This window comes from Leucoraja erinacea, chromosome 4 (assembly GCF_028641065.1).
Source record: "Leucoraja erinacea ecotype New England chromosome 4, Leri_hhj_1, whole genome shotgun sequence".
Lineage (NCBI taxonomy): Eukaryota > Metazoa > Chordata > Chondrichthyes > Rajiformes > Rajidae > Leucoraja > Leucoraja erinaceus.
In genome coordinates, this window is record NC_073380.1 from 37,093,681 (window position 1) to 37,111,823 (window position 18,143).

Here is an 18,143-nt window from a genome sequence, read left to right on the forward strand (position 1 = left end):
GGGACAAGAAAGGGAAAAGGAGGAGGAGCCCGAAGGCTGGGGGATGGGAGGAGACAGCAGGGGGGCTGAGGAAGGGGAGGAGACAGCAAGGACTAACAAAATTGGGAGAATTCGATGTTCATGCCCCCGGGATGCAGACTCCCCAAACGGAATATGAGGTGCTGTTCCTCCAATTTCCGGTGCTGCTCGCTGTGGCCATGGAGGAGACCCAGAACAGAGAGGTCGAAGTGGGAGGGGGAGTTGAAGTGCTGAGCCACCGGGAGGTCAGCTTGGTTATTGCAGACCGAGCGGAGGTGTTCGGCGAAATGATCGCCCAACCTCCGCTTGGTCTCACCGATATAGATCTGCTGACATCTAGAGCAGTGGACGCAATAGATGAGGTTGGAAGAGATGCAGGTAAACCTCTGTCGCACCTGGAACGATTGCTTGGGTCCTTGAACGGAGTCGAGGGGGGAGGTAAAGGGACAAGTGTTGCATCTCTTGCGGTTGCAAGGGAAAGTGCCCGGGGAGGGGGTGGTACCAGAGGGAAGGGAAGAATTGACAAGGGAGTTATGGAGGGAGCGGTCTTTGCAGAAGGCAGATATAGGGGGAGATGGGAAGATGTGGCGAGTGGTGGGGTCCCGTTGGAGGTGGCGAAACTAATTTGAATTATTTCCTAATGTGTTAGGATGTACAATTGTTCTTTTAATATACTTTGAAAAAGAAGGGATGTATCCAAATCAGAATAGAACCAACAAATATCTGAGTGGATCGGTGTGCTTGAGCTGCCTTCAGCATGCCTGCCAACCTTTCCTGCCAACCATCTTCTTCCCTTCCTATTGATTTAGATGTCATCAGATTTTTGAGATAGACACAAAAAGCAGGAGTAACTAAGCTGGACAGGCAGCATCTCTGGAGAGATGGAATGGGTGATGTTTCGGGTCAAGACCCTTCTTCAGAGTGGTTAGGGTTAAGGGAAACGAGAGATATAGACGATGATGTGGAAAGATAAAGAACAATGGGTGATGATTTGGAGAGATAAAGAACAATGGACAATAACCCGCTGAGTTACTCCAGTTTTTTGTGTCCATCTTTGATTTAAACTATCATTTGCAGTTCCTTCCTATACATCTGATTTTTGAGGACAGGTTCGAGTTATTCATCTCAGGGAAATGAAACAGGTTTATACATAATCCGGGTGAATAGGGCAATGAATATTTATGTTGTGTCACTTTGCTATTTAAATGTTTATAGTCATATAATGCTATGGGTGTATGATAGTCACAAATCTCACTATGTGCCTGTGAATGTATGCCAAAAAATCCCATTGAATTTATCTTACCTGTCAATACACTCTGTTAAGATAGGATTTGGTGACACCTGATTTATATCTAAATGCCTTCCTTTTATTTAGCTGCCGTGTGAATAAGATGAAGTGATATAATTACTTGACACAGAAGTCAATTGTTTGCAGTTCTTATGTGAAATTTTAGATCTCAGCCAGAAAATGTAATGAACTTGAATAGGAGGGTGGCACCAGAAGCACAGCGGTGGAATAGCTGCCTGACAGTGCTAGGGACCCGGGTTCGATCATGACTATGGGTGCTGTCTGTACGTTTGTACATTCTCCCTGTGACCCCGTGGGCTTTCTCTGGGTGCTCTGGTTTCCTCGCACATTCCAAAGACATGCATGTTTGTAGGTTAATTGGCTTTTGTAAATTGCCCCTAGTGTGCAGGATAGAACAACAGGTCGGTGTGGACTCAGTGGCCCAAAGGACCTGTTTCCACGCAGTATCTCTAAACTAAACTAAACTAAACTAAACTAATCTAAACTAAACTAAACTAAACTAAACTAAACTAAACTAAACTAAACTAAACTAGACTAAACTAAACTAGACTAAACTAAACTAAACTAGACTAAACCAAACAAGTTTGACCATAAGTCTGTTGTAGGTGGCCTTGTTATTCAGATGTTCAAGCGATGAATGGTCAGTCTGGGACTTTAGCTTGGTTTGGAAAGGTCTCTTTGCTCCTTTGAGGGCTCTGTGAAGGTCGTGCCTAGATTTCCGGTACAGGTCAGGATCGGCAGATTTGAATGCCTTCAACTCAGCCTTGGGAATGGACTTCATGGTTCATCCATGCTTTCTGGTTGGGGGACAGTTGGATCAACCTCTTCGGTATGCAATCCTTGCGCACGTAAAAATCTGTGATACCAATGGCATATTCATTTAGGTTGGCTACTGAGCCCTGGACCAGTCTACTGATTCAAAGCAGTAACTTATTTCCTCAGATCAGCACTGCATGGCTTTCCACACTGGATCCTCATGCTTCAGTTTTTGTTTCTAAGCAGGGAACTGGTTGGAGCATGGCCTGAAGGTCAGATGTTCCAAAATGTGGATATGTGATGGCGGAGGGGCATATTTGATGGTTGGGCCTTTGGTGGGACAGACACCATGTTAGACAATAGGAGTAGGCCATTTGGCAATTCAATGTGATCATGGCTGATCATCCACAATCAGTAACCCGTTCCTGCCTTCTCCCCATATCCCTTGACTCTGCTATCTTTAAGAGCCCTATCTAGCTCTCTCTTGAAAGCATCCAAAGAACCGGCCTCCACCGCCTTGTGAGGCAGAGAATTCCACAGACTCACAATTCTCAGTGTGAAAAAGCATTTCCTCATCTCCGTTCTAAATGGCTTACCCCTTATTCTTAAACTGTGGCCCCTGATTATCGACTCCGCCAACATCAGGAACATGTTTCCAGTCTCTAGTGTGTCCGAACGCTTAATAATCTTAAATGTTTCAATAAGATCCCCTCTCCGCCTTCTAAATCTCAGAGTATTAAAGCCCAGCCAATCTAGTCTAACAACATATGACAGTCTAGCCATCCCGGGAATTAACCTTGTGAACCGACCCTGCACTTTCTCAATATCAAGAATTTCCTTCCTCAAATTCGGAGAACAAAACTGCACACAATACTCTAGGGCCCTGTACTACTGCAGAACAACCTCTTTGCTCCTCTACTCAGCTCCTCTTGTTATGAAGGCCAACATACCATTAACTTTCTTCACTGCCTGCTGTACCTGCATGCATACTTTCAGTGACTGATGTACAAGAACACCCAGATCTCATTGTACTTCCCTTTTTCCTAAATTGCCACCATTCAGATAATAATCTGTTTTTCTGTTCTTGCCACCAAAGAGGATAACCTCACATTTATCCACATGAAACTGCATCTGCCATGCATCTGCCCACTCACCCAACCTGTCCAAGTCACCCTGCATCTGCATAGCATCCTCCTCACAGTTCACTCTGCCACCCAGCTTTGTGTCATCTGCAAATTTGCTAATGTTACATAATCCCTTCATCTAAATCATTAATATATTGTAAATCCCAGCATCGAGCCTTGCAGTACCCCACTAGTCACTGCCTGCCATTCTGAAAGGGACCCATTAATCCATACTCTTTGTTTCCTATCTGCCAACCAATTTACTATCCATGTCAGCACTCGATCCCCAATACCATGTGCTCTAATTTTGTCCACTAATCTCCTATGTATCAAATGCTTTCAAAAGTCCAGGTTCACTGGCTCTTCCTTGTCCATTTTTCTGGTTACATCCTCAAAAAATTCCAGAAGATTAGTCAAACATGATTTCCCCTTTGTAAATCCATGCCGACTCAGAATGATCCTGCTACTGCTATCCAAATGTGTCGTTATTTCATCTTTTATAATTGATTCCAGTATCTTCCCCACCAACTGGTCTATAATTCTAGATAGGCTAACTGATCTATAATTCCCTGTTTTCTCTCTCCCGCATTTCTTTAAAAAGTGGCATAACATTAGCTACCCTCCAATCCACAGGAACTGATCCTGAATCTAGAGAACATTGGAAAATTATCACCAATGCGTCCACGATTTCTAGAGCCACTTCCTTAAGTATCATGGGGTGCAGCCCATCAGGCCCTGGGGATTTATCAGTCTTCAGTCCCATCAGTCTACCCAACACCATTTCCTGCCTAATGTGAATTTCCTTCAGTTCCTCCGTCACCCTAGATCCTCTGGCCACTAGTACATCAGGGAGATAGTATGTTGATAGCATTTTGGTAACACTCTCTCTCGAGGTTGTCCTGGCTGAAGTGCCCAGCTATGATGAACAAAGCCTCAGGCTACTTTGTTTCATAGCTAGTGGCAGTGGTGTATATCACATCCAGTGCAAGCTTCATGTTTGCTTGAGGTTGCATGCACATTCTCGTTAGATATTTCAGATCCAGGAAGCAGGAACTTGCCCAGACTGCCATGTCCAAGCACCACAATGCGTTACCAATATTATCTACACCATACCCTCCACATCTATTGACACAATAAATGATCAATTTTCAGATCAATATTCTTCAGCATTGAAATCTGTAGGAAGGAACTGCAGATGTTGGTTTAAACTGAAGATAGACACAAAAAGCTGGAGTAACTCAGCGGGACAGGCAGCATCTCTGAAGAGAAGGAATGGGTGACATTTCGGGTTGAGACCCTTCATCAGTCTGAAGAAAGGTTTTGGCCTGAAACGTGGGTCAGGCATCATCTGTGGAAAAAAGGAGTAGGTGATGTTTCGGGTTGGAATCCTTCTTCAGACAGAAGAAGGGTCTTCTTCTGAAGAAGGGTTCTGAACCAAAACGTCACCTGCTCCTTTTCTGCAGAGATGCTGCCTGACCTGCTGAGTTACCCCAGCATTTTGTGACTATCTTCAGTGCAAACCAGCATCAGCAGTTCCTTTCTACACACAGGCTCCTCTGGGAGATCTCTGAGGATCTTGTTGGGAGTACATGGAGGAAAGAAGTAACATCCAAACCATCCATCTGCTTGGTCCATTGAACACTTCTTATTCCACCTGTGGAAAAGTTTATCATTCCTACATTGACCTCTTCAGATACTTGAGAAACCACAAACTGGACTGCAAGCAGTCATCCTTGACTTTGAGGGATAGCCTAAGAGCATTAAGCAATGCTTCTGCTGTCTGAATTCATCTACTGAGTGGCCTCTTGATTTCTCATTGCATTGTACATCCACTGCACACTGGCAATGGTGTGAGCACTGTCCTTGCCAGTAACTGGAGAGTAAGGATGAGAAGGATGAAAGAGAGGTGAAGAAGGCAACCCCAGAAACCCCTTCTGGTTGCATTATCAAGAATGAATATTAATATGATTCCAATAAACACAATCCAAGGTCTTTATTCCATGACTGTTTGTATCTTGCTTTCCCTCATTGGTGATCATAATGCCTGTTTGACTGCAATTGTTGAATTATGAGTTTGCGTTAAATAATCATTCAAAATTTGTACATGTAATCTTAATAAAGTTGTAACAAACCACCATGTGTGTTCCTTTTAATGCCTGTCTTCATGTGCGCCTTGACTGTTCTACTGTTGTGTTTTCAGGGTTCTCACTAGCTATGGAACAACAAATGAAAGGCTAATGACAAGCATCATAATTGCAACTGAGGAAAACACAAGATGCAAAAAAGACTTAGATTTAGACTAAATTGTCTCAGGATGAGCAACAATATTTAGGATTGCTGGTTGACTGGCAGACAAGGAGACTTGTGGACTGCCAAAGTGAGGACACAAAAGTTGAGAGCCTGAGAGCTATTTCTTCTTTCCTGGGGTAGTGCCACAATGTCTTCATTATTTGAAAATATTTTAAAAAATCTGCAGATGCTGGAAATCTGAAATAAAAACAGTAAATGGTGGAAATACCCAGTAGATCAGACAACCGGTGTGGACAGAGTTAATGTTTCAGGTATGAGATTTTTCTTCAGAACTGGAATTGTGAGATTAAACAAAGGACAACTTTCAATTGAGGAGAAGCTGATGGGATGGATGGACAGGATAAAGGGAAGACGGAGACACAAGAGACTAGGTGCTAGGATCTGGAGCAACAAACAAGCCACAGGGAGGAACAATGACCATTGGGCTGTACACCATCTGTGGGTATGTAGAGGAATATCAACTTTTTTAGTTGTGACCCTGCATCAGGACAAGGCAAATGTTATGTATTAATTAAATTAGAGATATTGGAACATTGGAATATAATCAACTAAAGAAGAAGGATTGCAATGTTTTGAACTTACAATATGTGCAGACATTGAAACAGCACGATTAATGACAAAGTTTCAAGCCACAATGCCTCTGCTGAGAACGAGCTATTGGAGATTCTTTATTTACATTGATCAACTTTAGTTTATTCTTCATTGTAATAAAATCAATCTCTAGATATGCAATTATTTCCACTAGTATCACATAGATAAGCAGCCTTCAGTTCTGTACTTAAATTTCAATGTCAAAATGCCTGTGATTAAAACCCATGGAAACTCAGCCCACTAAAGCTGAGTAACAGTTTATTTTTGAGTTTCAATAATCAGAACGTACATCGCACTGACATAGTTCAGGATAATATTGCATGGTTATACATAAAGCAAGTTGCAAATCATGTCTCCATTGCACTGGTGGCCCTTTAACAAACCCTTCACTGGCATATAGGGTCAAGTGCACCTAAAGCAGCAAATGAAGAACCATTATGAATTTGAAAATCTGTTTTAGACAGCTGGAAAACAGCTTGTCGTGTTCCACTTTACCTTGAGACTTTGCATGGTACATTTTGCAGTAATACAGTAGTCACGATCTGATATTTGCGTACTGAGGCATTAAAACTCATTAAAGTGACTATGCACTACAGCTGGTAGGAGTGTTAGATCACTTGTCTAATCTCTGCTCCACCTGTGCATTATTCATTAGTAAAGACAGCAAGAGGAATGCTTTAGATGCTTTTCAAATCCACTGTGGTTTACAAAACCAGCGGGAATAGGATGGTCATGAAAGATCAAGCGTTAAACGATTTATACTTTAGGCACAAAATCCTCAGTATTTTAAACTATGATGTTCTAATTCCTGAATGTTAAAGTCTGTAATATTCACAGAGCAATTAATTCCATCAGGTATCACACACGACAAAAAATTACTTCAGAGTTTAAAACACAACTCTTTAAGATACTGTCAAACACGTATTAAAATGTTCATTCTGTGATCAAGTCAAACTACTATCATCTTCGATGTTAAATAAACAAAATTCAATTTTTCTATGGCTAAAGAAAACAAAATGGAGGAAAACTAAAAAGTGTACCTCTGATGATATGATGACAGGGAATTGTAACCTGAGTCTAGATTTACTGCCTCTGTTATGCCTGTTTGTAGTTTAATTTGTTGTGGATAATGGGAGAAAATGGATGGGAAGCCCAACATTAACTCTCGCTGTATAGCACCAACCATGTAATAATTCTCTTCCAAACTGTGCCTGCTGCAGATTCACCCACGAGTTGACCATCAGATTTAAAATAGACCAGACTAAGTGCTCCCCAATGCAAGATTCCACCACTCACCCGTTCCCCCAACGCAAACCGTTCCCCCAACGCAATATTGCACCACTTTAGTGGTCTGAGAAACGACTACTGGAGTTTTCAACAGATCTTTATTCTAAAGTTTTATTCAAACAGCCCCTCCCGAGTCACGTGACTGCGGCTTCCGAACGCCGGGTTTGATATCTGCGTGCGCTAGCAGGCGTTGCTACACAACTCACGCATAGCCCCCAACTGCACAGGTGCGGCTCATTTCCCCTCATCCTCCAGCACTCCCTACTCCTCCTCTTCACCCTCCCTCTTCAATCCCGAGAGAGGGAGGAGGGGAGGGGTAGAGAGGGAGGAGTGATAGAGAGGAAGGGAGGTAGAGAGGAGGAGGTAGAGAGGAGGGGGGTGTAGGGGGGGCAGGAGGTGGGGGTAGAGAGGGGGTAGAGGGGAGGGGGGTAGAGGAAGAGGGAGGGGGGGGAGGAACAGAGGGGGAGGGGAGGGGAGTACAGAGAGGGGTGGTAGGAGGGAGGAGAGGGGTAGAGAGGGAGAGGGGAAGAGAGGGAGGGGATAGAGAGAGGAGTGTAGATGTGGCAACTAATCTCCCTACCCCTTCCTGCCCCTCAATCCCCCACTCTCACTCCTCACCTCCCAGGATCTTTCCCCCCTCCACCCCACTCCCCACCCCATCTCCCTCCTCCACCCTCCCCATCTCCCTCCTCTACACCCCTCCCCCAGCCCCCTCTACCACCCCACTCCCCACCCATCTCCCACCTCCTCATTTCCCTCATCCTCCTCCCTCACTCCTATTCCCTGTCCCAGGTCATAGAGCGGCACCAGAGCCTGGAAATCAGCCAGGTTCTTGTACTCAGCCCAGCCCTGGCTGTAGACTCCAGCCATCAGCTCGGCTGCTGCCAGTCTAGGCCCTGACTTCATCTCCCAGGCTCGTCCTTGGTTCCAGCCCAGGCGGCGGCTTCTTCCTCGGACCCGGTCATGGCCTCATCCCATGCCCCAGGCTCAGCCCTCACTCCAGCTCCAGCAGCAGGCTCGGCTCCAGACCAGGTCAAGTCCCTGGGCTTGGCCCGCGGCACCACCCTCCCCACCAGGTACCGGGCAGCCGTCGCCACTCCTCATTCACAGTGAGCACTGGAGTGCCCCTCCCTCCCGGAGTGGGCAGTCCTGCCTTTCGAGTGCATTGTGACGTCACTCAAATTTCTTTTTCTGAAATGGGTGAGTTTTTGAGTGTGTTTATAAAATTTAAAGGATTAATAACTTTGGAAATATAGGTGGGAATGTGAGGGGAAGATGTTTATCGCCAAAACAGGAAAAAATGTGAGTAGGTTGTGTGAAAATGGGAAGGCTGGGGCCCAACATTTGGAAGAAGATTGGAAAACCAGATTGACACATCATGGGCACATCGTGGGCACAAACAAGACAGAGACTTTTAGTTATATACAGATGACTTTTTGATCTTTCTCCCATTGTGCATGACCTGCCACAAAATCATGACCAACATAAAACATCCAAATGGCAGGAGGAGATGTCACTAAACCTTTATGAATCTTTCTGGCAGGGATGGGGATGGAGGGAAGGGGTGTTAATATGTTCAATGCTTCTTTATTAAACGTCAAGTTTTCTGAGAAGATCAACATTGTTCCTCAAAATTTATATTCCATTATCTTAGATCCAATGTAGATAATCTCACACTGGGACAATTAAGAATTTCAACCACGATCACATTCAGAACACATCTTTCACTCAGTATGGTCAAGCCTAACAAAAGGAATGTAGACAAGAAATCACACAAGAAATACACCTTTATCCTACACCTCTATCCAGTATCTTGAGGATTCGTTGTTTCTTTCTTAAATAGAGACCCAAACAGTTTCCCTCCTTCTCCTGACAGAACTCGTTCTCACATTGAACTACTTTTCCTTGAGTTTCAACACTTCTTCAACTCAAATGTATTAGAAACATAGAAACATAGAAAATAGGTGCAGGAGGCGGCCATTCGGCCATTTGAGCCAGCACCGCAATATGAACCCACGTGTGGGATGCATGAAATAGTGCTTCTTTCCGTAATTTTGTCCAGGCCCTCATTCTTCTTTTTTTTGCTACATTAACGACGCTGGAATTTAGAATGTATACTCTGGAATTTAGAAGGATGAGAGGTGATCTTATTGAAACATATAAGATTATTAAGGGTTTGGACACGCTAGAGGCAGGAAACATGTTCCCGATGTTTAGGGAGTCCAGAACCAGGGCCACAGTTTAAGAATAAGGGGTAAGCCATTTAAAACAGAGATGAGGAAACACTTTTTCACACAGAGAGTTGTGAGTCTGTGGAATTCTCTGCCTCAGAGGGCGGCAGAGGCCCGTTGTCTGGATACTTTCAAGACAAGGCTAGATAGGGCTCTAAAGGTAGCGGAGTCAGGGGATATGGGGAGAAGGCAGAAACGGGGTACTGATTGTTGATGATCAGCCATGATCACATTGAATAGCGGTGCTGGCTCGAAGGGCCGAATGACTTACTCCTGCGCCTATTGTCTATTGACTATATCATCGCTGTTTCCTATTCTTGGACAGGACACACATGTTTCTTCTTGGGTGCTAATTTCCACCCTGCTCTTACTTTCATGTGTTTCATCTCTTTCCTTCCCTTTGACGACTTCTCTATTTCAATCTCGGTGAATAAGTGAATGAGCAATATTGATTGAAACTCCACAGACACCGAGAGGTATCTTGACAGAAACTCCTCCCACCTCTGCTTCCTGTAGGACAGCACTCCATTCCCTAATTTTTTCCTTCTCTGATGTATTTGTTATCTCTACTGATGATGATGTTTTCCACATCACTGCTTCTTTTTTCCTTTAGCTTTCCTTCCATTATTTGATCAGGTTCACTACTCTCTGATAATTTTCCTTCCATTTTACTCAAACTGTATATACTCTTTTATGTGGATGTTGCCAGGACTAGGTGGTCTGAGCTATAGGCAGAGGTTGAGTAGGCAACAATTCTATTCCTTGGAGCGCAGGCGGATGAGGGATGATCTTATAGAGGTGTGTATGATCATGAGAGATATAGATGCACAGTCTCTTGCCCAGAGTAAGGGAATCGAGGACCAGTGGCCACAGGTTTAAGGTGAAGGAGAAAAGATTTAATAGGGATCTGAGGGGTAACCTTTTCACACAAAGGGTGGTGGATGTATGGAACAAGCTGCCAAACGAGGTAGTTGAGGCAGGAACTATCCCAATATTTAAGAAACAGTTACATGTACAGGTACATGGCTAGGACAGGTTTGGAGGGATATGAACCAAATGCTGGCAGGTGGGACAAGTGTAGATGTTGGCTGGTGTTGGCAAGATGGGATGATGGGCCTGTTTCCACACTGTATCATTCTATGACTCTATGACTATAACTCTATGACTCTCCACTCTCTGATCTGTGCGTTCGGCACAGTGCCCGATCTAATTGAGCCCCAGGCTGTTGCAGGGCCTCCAGCAGTCCACTCCGCCAACATTTAGATCCGGCCACATTGACCCACGACTGTACTGAACCCTTGCCTCAACATGGCCATCACTCAGCCTCCGTGCCCCAGGTCACCTCCCACAGCCAACCTTGGAACACCCAGAGCGCCTCCGTGGGCATGGGAGGCAAGACACCAGACTGCTCACCAGCACTGCTGTTTCCCTCCAGTCATTGCCACCACCATCTTGAAGTCAGCTCAACGTCTGACTATCTTTTTCTAATGATTCTTGGCTACAGGGCTGGTGTCAGAGAAGTGGAAGTTTTCAGATGTGTTACTATTGTTTACAAAGAGAGAAAACAATAGACTGACGATTATAAGATAGACAGCCTGACATTGGTCATAGACAAATGGTTTGAAAAAATCTGATAGATGGTATAAATCAGCATTTAGAGTAGCACAGGCTAATCATGGACAGCTTACATATACTAAAAGAGGATCGTGTCAACCGAATGCCCTGACAAGAGGTAATAGGGAGAGTTAATCAGGCTAGAATATCTGTGATATTGTTTGTCCACTCAGAGGTCCTGTGGATTTTGAAGAAACAGCAGCAAAGAGAAGCAGGAAAAAGCACTGTTTGGCTCTAGCCCGAGTGGGAGGAGAGTTAGAAGTGTCAGAGGGGGAAAACAGTTTAAAAAGAAGAGGAAAGCACAGGCAGATTTAACTCAGAGCTCCCGTGGATTTTGAAGAAACAGCAGCAAAGAGAAGCAGTAAAAAGCACTGATTGGCTCTAGCCCGATTAGGAGGAGAGTTAGAAGTGAGTCAGAGGGAGAAAACAGTTTAAAAATGAGGAATTTGGTTTGTAAATTGGTAAATTAGGCAATTTATCAGTCAATATAAGCAAGACGGCTCTTAGGGAGCAGCAGTGAGGGAAGTGCCCTGTGAGAAAAGTGCGAGTCTTTGCCTCGATAGTCTTCTGCGAGGAGGCTGAGGAGAGAAGGCTACGCAAAACGCTGGAGAGGGAGAGACAAAAGAAGGAGATGTCAAGCAAGCTGATTCAGTGTGATGCTTGCCAGTATGTGGGAGGTCAAGGACACCGCTGGTGCCTCTGGCTGCTACAAATGTGAGAAGTGCATCCAGGTACAATGTCAGGCAACGCCAGTGTAGTTGGAGACTCCATTGTGAGAGATACGGACAGGGGTTTCTGCGGCAACAGACAGTATTAGAGGATGGTATGCTGTCTTCCTGGTGCCAGGATCCAAGATGTCAAGGACAGAGTGCAGAAAATCCTCAATGGGCGAAGGTGAATAGCCGGAAGTGGTAGTGCATGTCGGCACAAATGATGTCGGAAAGAAGGAGATGAATATTCTGAAGCGTGACTTTAGAGAGCTCGGAAAAATGCTGAAAAGCAGGACTTCCAGGGTGGTTATCTCCAGTTTGCTTCCAGTTCCTCGTGCTGGAGAGAGCAGGAACAGTGAGATACGGGACCTGAATGTGTAGCTGAGGAACTGGTGCAGGGGGCATGGATTTAGAATCTTAGATCACTGGGATCTGTTTTGGAGTAAGAGGGAACTGTACAAAAGGGACGGATTGCATCTTAACAGGTGGGGGACCAGCATTCTGGCAGGCAGGTTTGCCACTGCTACACGGGTGGTTTTAAACTGAATAAGGGGGGTGGGGTGTCAAATGAGATAGTCGAGGATGGAGTTAAAGGGAAAGAGAGTAAAGGGATAGTTGATGACCCCAGAATTAATGGGAAAGGAAGCTCACAAAGGGATAGGAGAGTATGGCCAAGTGTAATAGGGATCGATGTGAAAGGTGAGATGCGTAAGGAATTAAAAGTATTGTATATGAATGCGCGAAGTATAAGAAGTAAAGTAGATGAGCTTGAGGTTCAGTTAGTGGTTGGTAGATATGACATTGTGGGGATTACTGAGACGTGGCTGCAGGAGGATCGGGCCTGGGAACTTAATATTCATGGTTATACATCCTATAGAAAGGACAGGCAGGTGGGCAGAGGAGGGGGAGGTAGCTCTGCTGGTGAGGGATGGAATTTAGTCCCTTGCGAGGGAAGACATAGGGACTGACGAGGTAGAGTCACTGTGGATTGAGTTGAGGAATTGTAAAGGCAAGAAGACACTAATTGGTGTTATCTACAGACCCACAAGTAGTAGCCCGGATATAGGGTTTAAGTTGCAGCAGGAGTTAAAACTGGCATGTAACAAAGGTAATGCAACTGTGGTGATGGGGGATTTCAATTTGCAGGTAGACTGGGAAAATCAAGTTGGTTCAGGACCCCAAGAAAGAGAGTTTGTAGAATGTCTCCGAGATGGATTCTTAGAGCTGCTTGTAATGGAGCCGACCAGAGAAAAGGCAATTCTGGATTTAGTGTTGTCCAATGAACCAGATATGACAAGAGAACTCGAGGTAAAGGAACCGCTTGGAGGTAGTGATCATAATATGATTAGTTATAATCTGCAATTTGATAAGGAGAAGGTTAAATCGGAAGTGTCAGTGATGCAGATGAACAAAGGGGACTATGAAGGCATGAGAGGGGTGCTGGCCAAGGTAGACTGGAAAGGGATCCTAGCAGGAATGACGGTGGAACAGCAATGGCAGGAATTTCTGGGCATAATCCGGAAGACGCAGGATCATTTCATTCCAAAAAGGAAGAAAGATTCTAAGGGGAGTAGGAGGCAACCGTGGCTGACAAGAGAAGTTAGGGTGAGAATAAAAGTAAAAGAAAAGATGTACAACACAGCAAAGAGTTGCCGTAAGCCAGAGGATTGGGAAACTTTCATAGGACAACAGAAGGATACAAAACGGGCAATACGGGCTGAAAAGATGAAGTACGAAGGGAAGCTGGCCAGGAATATAAAGAAGGTCAGTAAATATTCTTTAGATATGTTAAGGGAAAAAGAGTAGCAAAGTCAAATGTGGGTCCCTTGAAGGCAGAAATGGGTGAAATTATTATGAGTAACAAGGAAATGGCAGAAGAGTTGAATAGGTACTTCGGATCTGTCTTTACTAAGGAAGACACAAACAATCTCCCAGATGTACTGGAGGACAGGGTCTAAGGAGGTAGAGGAACTGAAAGAAATTTTAATTAGGCGAGAAATAGTATTGGGTAGTCTAATGGGACTGAAGGATGATAAATCCCCTGGGCCTGATGATCTGCATCCCAGGATCCTCAGGGAGGTGACTCTAGAAATAGTGGACGCATTGGTGATCATTTTCAAATGTTCAATGTATTCAGGATCAGTTCCTGTGGATTGGAGGATAGCTAATGTTATCCCACCTTTCAAGAAAGGAACGAGAGAGAAAACGGTGAATTACAGACCAGTTAGCCTGACTTCGGTGGTGGGAAAGATGCTGGAGTCAATTATTAAAGATGTAATAATGGGGCATTTGGATAGCAGTAAAAGGATTAGTCCAAGTTAACATGGATTTATGAAAGGGAAATCATGCTTGACTAATCTTCTGGAATTTTTTGAGAATGTGACAAGTAAAATGGATGAAGGGGTGCCAGTGGATGTAGTGTATCTAGACTTTCATAAACCCTTTGATAAGGTCCCGCACGGGAGACGGGTGACTAAAATGAGAGCACATGGTATTGGGGGTAGGGTGTTGACATGGATAGAAAATTGGTTGGCAGACAGGATGGAAAGAGTAGGAGTGAACGGGTCCTTTTCAGAATGGCAGGCAGTGGCGAATGGAGTGCCGCAAGGCTCGATGTTGGGGCCGCAACTGTTTACCATATATATTAATGATTTGGAAGAAGGAATTAGGAGCAACACTAGCAAGTTTGCGGATGACACAAAGCTGGGTGGCAGTGTGAACTGTGAAGAGGATGTTAGGAGTTTGCAGGGTGACCTGAACCATTTGAGTGAGTGGGCAGATGCATGGCAGATGCAGTATAATATAGATAAATGTGAGGTTATCCACTTTGGCGGCAAAAACAAGGGGGCAGATTATTATCTCAATGGGATTAGGTTAGATAAGGGGGAGGTGCAGCGAGACCTGGGCGTCCTTGTACACCGGTCACTGAAAGTTGGCTTACAGGTACAGCAGGCAGTGAAGAAAGCTAATGGAATATTGGCCTTCATAGCAAGAGGATCTCAGTATAGGAGTAAAGAGGTTCTTCTGCAGTTGTATAGGGCTCTGGTGAGACCACATCTGGAGTATTGTGCACAGTTTTGGTCTCCTAATTTGAGGAAGGACATCCTTCTGATTGAGGCAGTGCAGCGTAGGTTCACGAGATTGATCCCTGGGATGATGGGACTGTCATATGAGGAAAAATTGAAAAGACTGGGCTTGTATTCACTGGAGTTTAGAAGGATGAGGGGGTTCTTATAGAAATAAATAAATTATGAAAGGACTGGACAAGCTAGATGCAGGAAAAATGTTACCAAATTTGGGCGAGTCCAGAACCAAGGGCCACAGTCTTAGAATAAGGGGAAGTCATTTAAGACTGAGGTGAGAAAAAAGTTTTTTTTTTTGTTTTTTTTAATAATATTTTTATTAGAAGTAGACATATTATAAAGTATAGTTACATATTATAATAAAAAAACTTTTCATATACATCAGTCATACATTATTAAAATGTTCAATTGTTGATTACTTCTGCTTCTAGTGTTTTTTTATATAGAAAAAGAGAGAAAGAGAGAATAAAGAGTTACAAATATCAAAAAAACAAAAAAGGTGGAATGGATTACTTATAATATGTCATTGGAGATAGGTTCGTAGATTATAAAGTATGACTTTTCATCTAATCCTGAGTTCAAGTTTCAGTTGGGTTTTCGTGCTGGGCCAATCTATCCCTTCAGATAATTAATGAATGGAGCCCATATTTTATCAAAAAATTCTTGTTTGTCCATTAAGACAAGTCTAATTCTTTCTAGATATAGGGTCTCCGACATTTCCACAATCCACATTTTAATTGTGGGGATTGTAGGGCCTTTCCAAAATTTTAATATTAATTTTTTCCCGGTTATTATACTGTAGTCAAGGAAATTTCTTTGGCTTGTTGTGAGTGTTAAACTTTGCTCTGATATTCCAAGTATTATTAATTTTGATTTGGATCCAGTTTTGTATTAATAACTTAAGAAATTATTTCAAAAATATCAGTCCAGAAATGTTTAATTGTTATACAATTTGCAAACGTATGTGTTAAATTAGCATCTAGATGTAGACATTTATCACAAATAGGAGAGATTTGTGGGAAGATTCTATTTAGTTTTATTTTAGAGTAGTCTAATCTATGTACGATTTTAAATTGTATTAAAGCATGTCTGGCATTTAACAAACATCGATGTATATGTTGTAAACTTTCTTCCCACAAATCTTTCGTTATAGGATGACCTAATTCATTTTCCCATGTGTGTCTATATGGTTCCGTTGGTGGTACCTCATTGTTGAGGAGGGTGTTATAAATATAAGCTATTAATTTTTCAGTGTTAGGATGCTTGTTCAAACATTCATCAAAGATTTCTGGTTCCCTAGTCCTGTAGACTTGTGTGTTAGATTTAACATAATCTCTAATTTGTAGATATCTGAAGAAATTATTTGTGCAGTCCATGATTCTGTTGTAACTCCTGAAATGAAAGAAAAGTGCCTTTCCCATAAAGATGTCCAATCTTTTTAATTCCATAATTTTTCCATTGTGTGAAACCCTTATCCAAAAAGGATGGCTTGAATAAAGGATTATTTACAATGGGAAGGCATAGTGGTATATTATTCAATTTTAAAACTTTTTTAAATTGTTTCCAAATTCGTATTCCACTGTGTATTATGGGGTTTTCCTTATAGGTTTTTTTGTGCAGTTTTGTGGTAGCAAATATGATCGGACCTATTTCAAAAGGTAAACCGTCTTCCTTTTCCATCCTTAACCAATCTGGTTGTTGATCCATTTCTTCCAGCCAGAAATTCATGTTTTTAATATGGACTGCCCAGAAATAAAACAAGAAATTTGGCAAAGCCAAACCTCCATTTATCTTTGACTTACATAAATGTTTTTTACCTATTCTATGATTCTTATAATCCCAGATAAAACTTGTAACAATGGAGTCGACTTTTTTGAAAAATGTTTTTTGGGATATATATCGGGATTAATTGAAATAGGTACAGTAGTTGCGGTAAAAAGATCATTTTTATAGCATCAATTCTACCAAGCATTGAAATGGGAAGTGTTTTCCAGTTTTGAATATTCTTGTGTAGTTTATTCAGTATGGGTGGAAAATTTAGTTTAAATAAAGAGGTATATGTCTTAGTTACATAGATTCCTAAGTATTTAAATTTATCTTTAACTATTTTAAAAGGGGATTGTTGTAATGTATGTAAATTGAGTTTTGTTATTGGCATGATTTCACTTTTATTCCAATTAATTCTATATCCTGAAAACTGACCAAATTGAGTTATTAAATTTAATAGATTTGGAATACTAGTTTCTAACTTTATAATATATATTAGTACATCATCTGCATATAAGGAAATTTTATTCCTTGTGTCTCTAGTGTTATATCCGTATATTCCTGTATGGGTTCTAACACTTTCTGCTAAGGTTTCGATTGCAAAAGCAAATAATAGTGGGGATAGTGAACATCCTTGTCTACAACCTCCAAAGAGATTAAATTTAGTTGATAACATTTGGTTTGTTAATATTCTAGCTGTTGGATTAGAGTATAACAATTTAACCCATGTACAGTACTTCTCTCACAATTGAAATTTTTCCATCACCGAAAATAAATATGGCCATTCTACCTGGTCAAATGCTTTTTCAGCGTCTAACGAAATAATTGCTAGATCTGTATTAGGAATTCTATTGGAGTATATAATATTGAATAGTCTTCTCAGATTATAAAATTAATAACATTTTGGAATAAAACCTGTTTGGTCGGGGTGTATTAATTTGTTAATCACTAAGCTCAATCTATGAGATAGAATTTTAGTTAATATTTTCTGATTAGTATTTAAAAGGGCTATTGCTCTGTATGAACCTGGGTCTTCAAGATCCTTATCCGTTTTTGGTATGAATATGATTGTAGATTCATTTAGAGTTTCTGGGAGTTTCTGTTGAGTGAAAGCATATTTGTACAGTGTCTGTAGGCGTGGAGAAACCAGATCATAAATTTTTAAATAAAATTCAGAACTTAGACCATCAGAACCTGCAGCCTTCCGTTTTTTAAAGATTTAATTGACTCTTCGATGTCTTTTATCGTAATTTCAGCACCCAGTGAATCTCTCTCTTTCTGATCTAAACCCGCAAGCTTACATTTCTGTAGAAATGTTTCCATTCCTGCTGATTGTTCTGTCA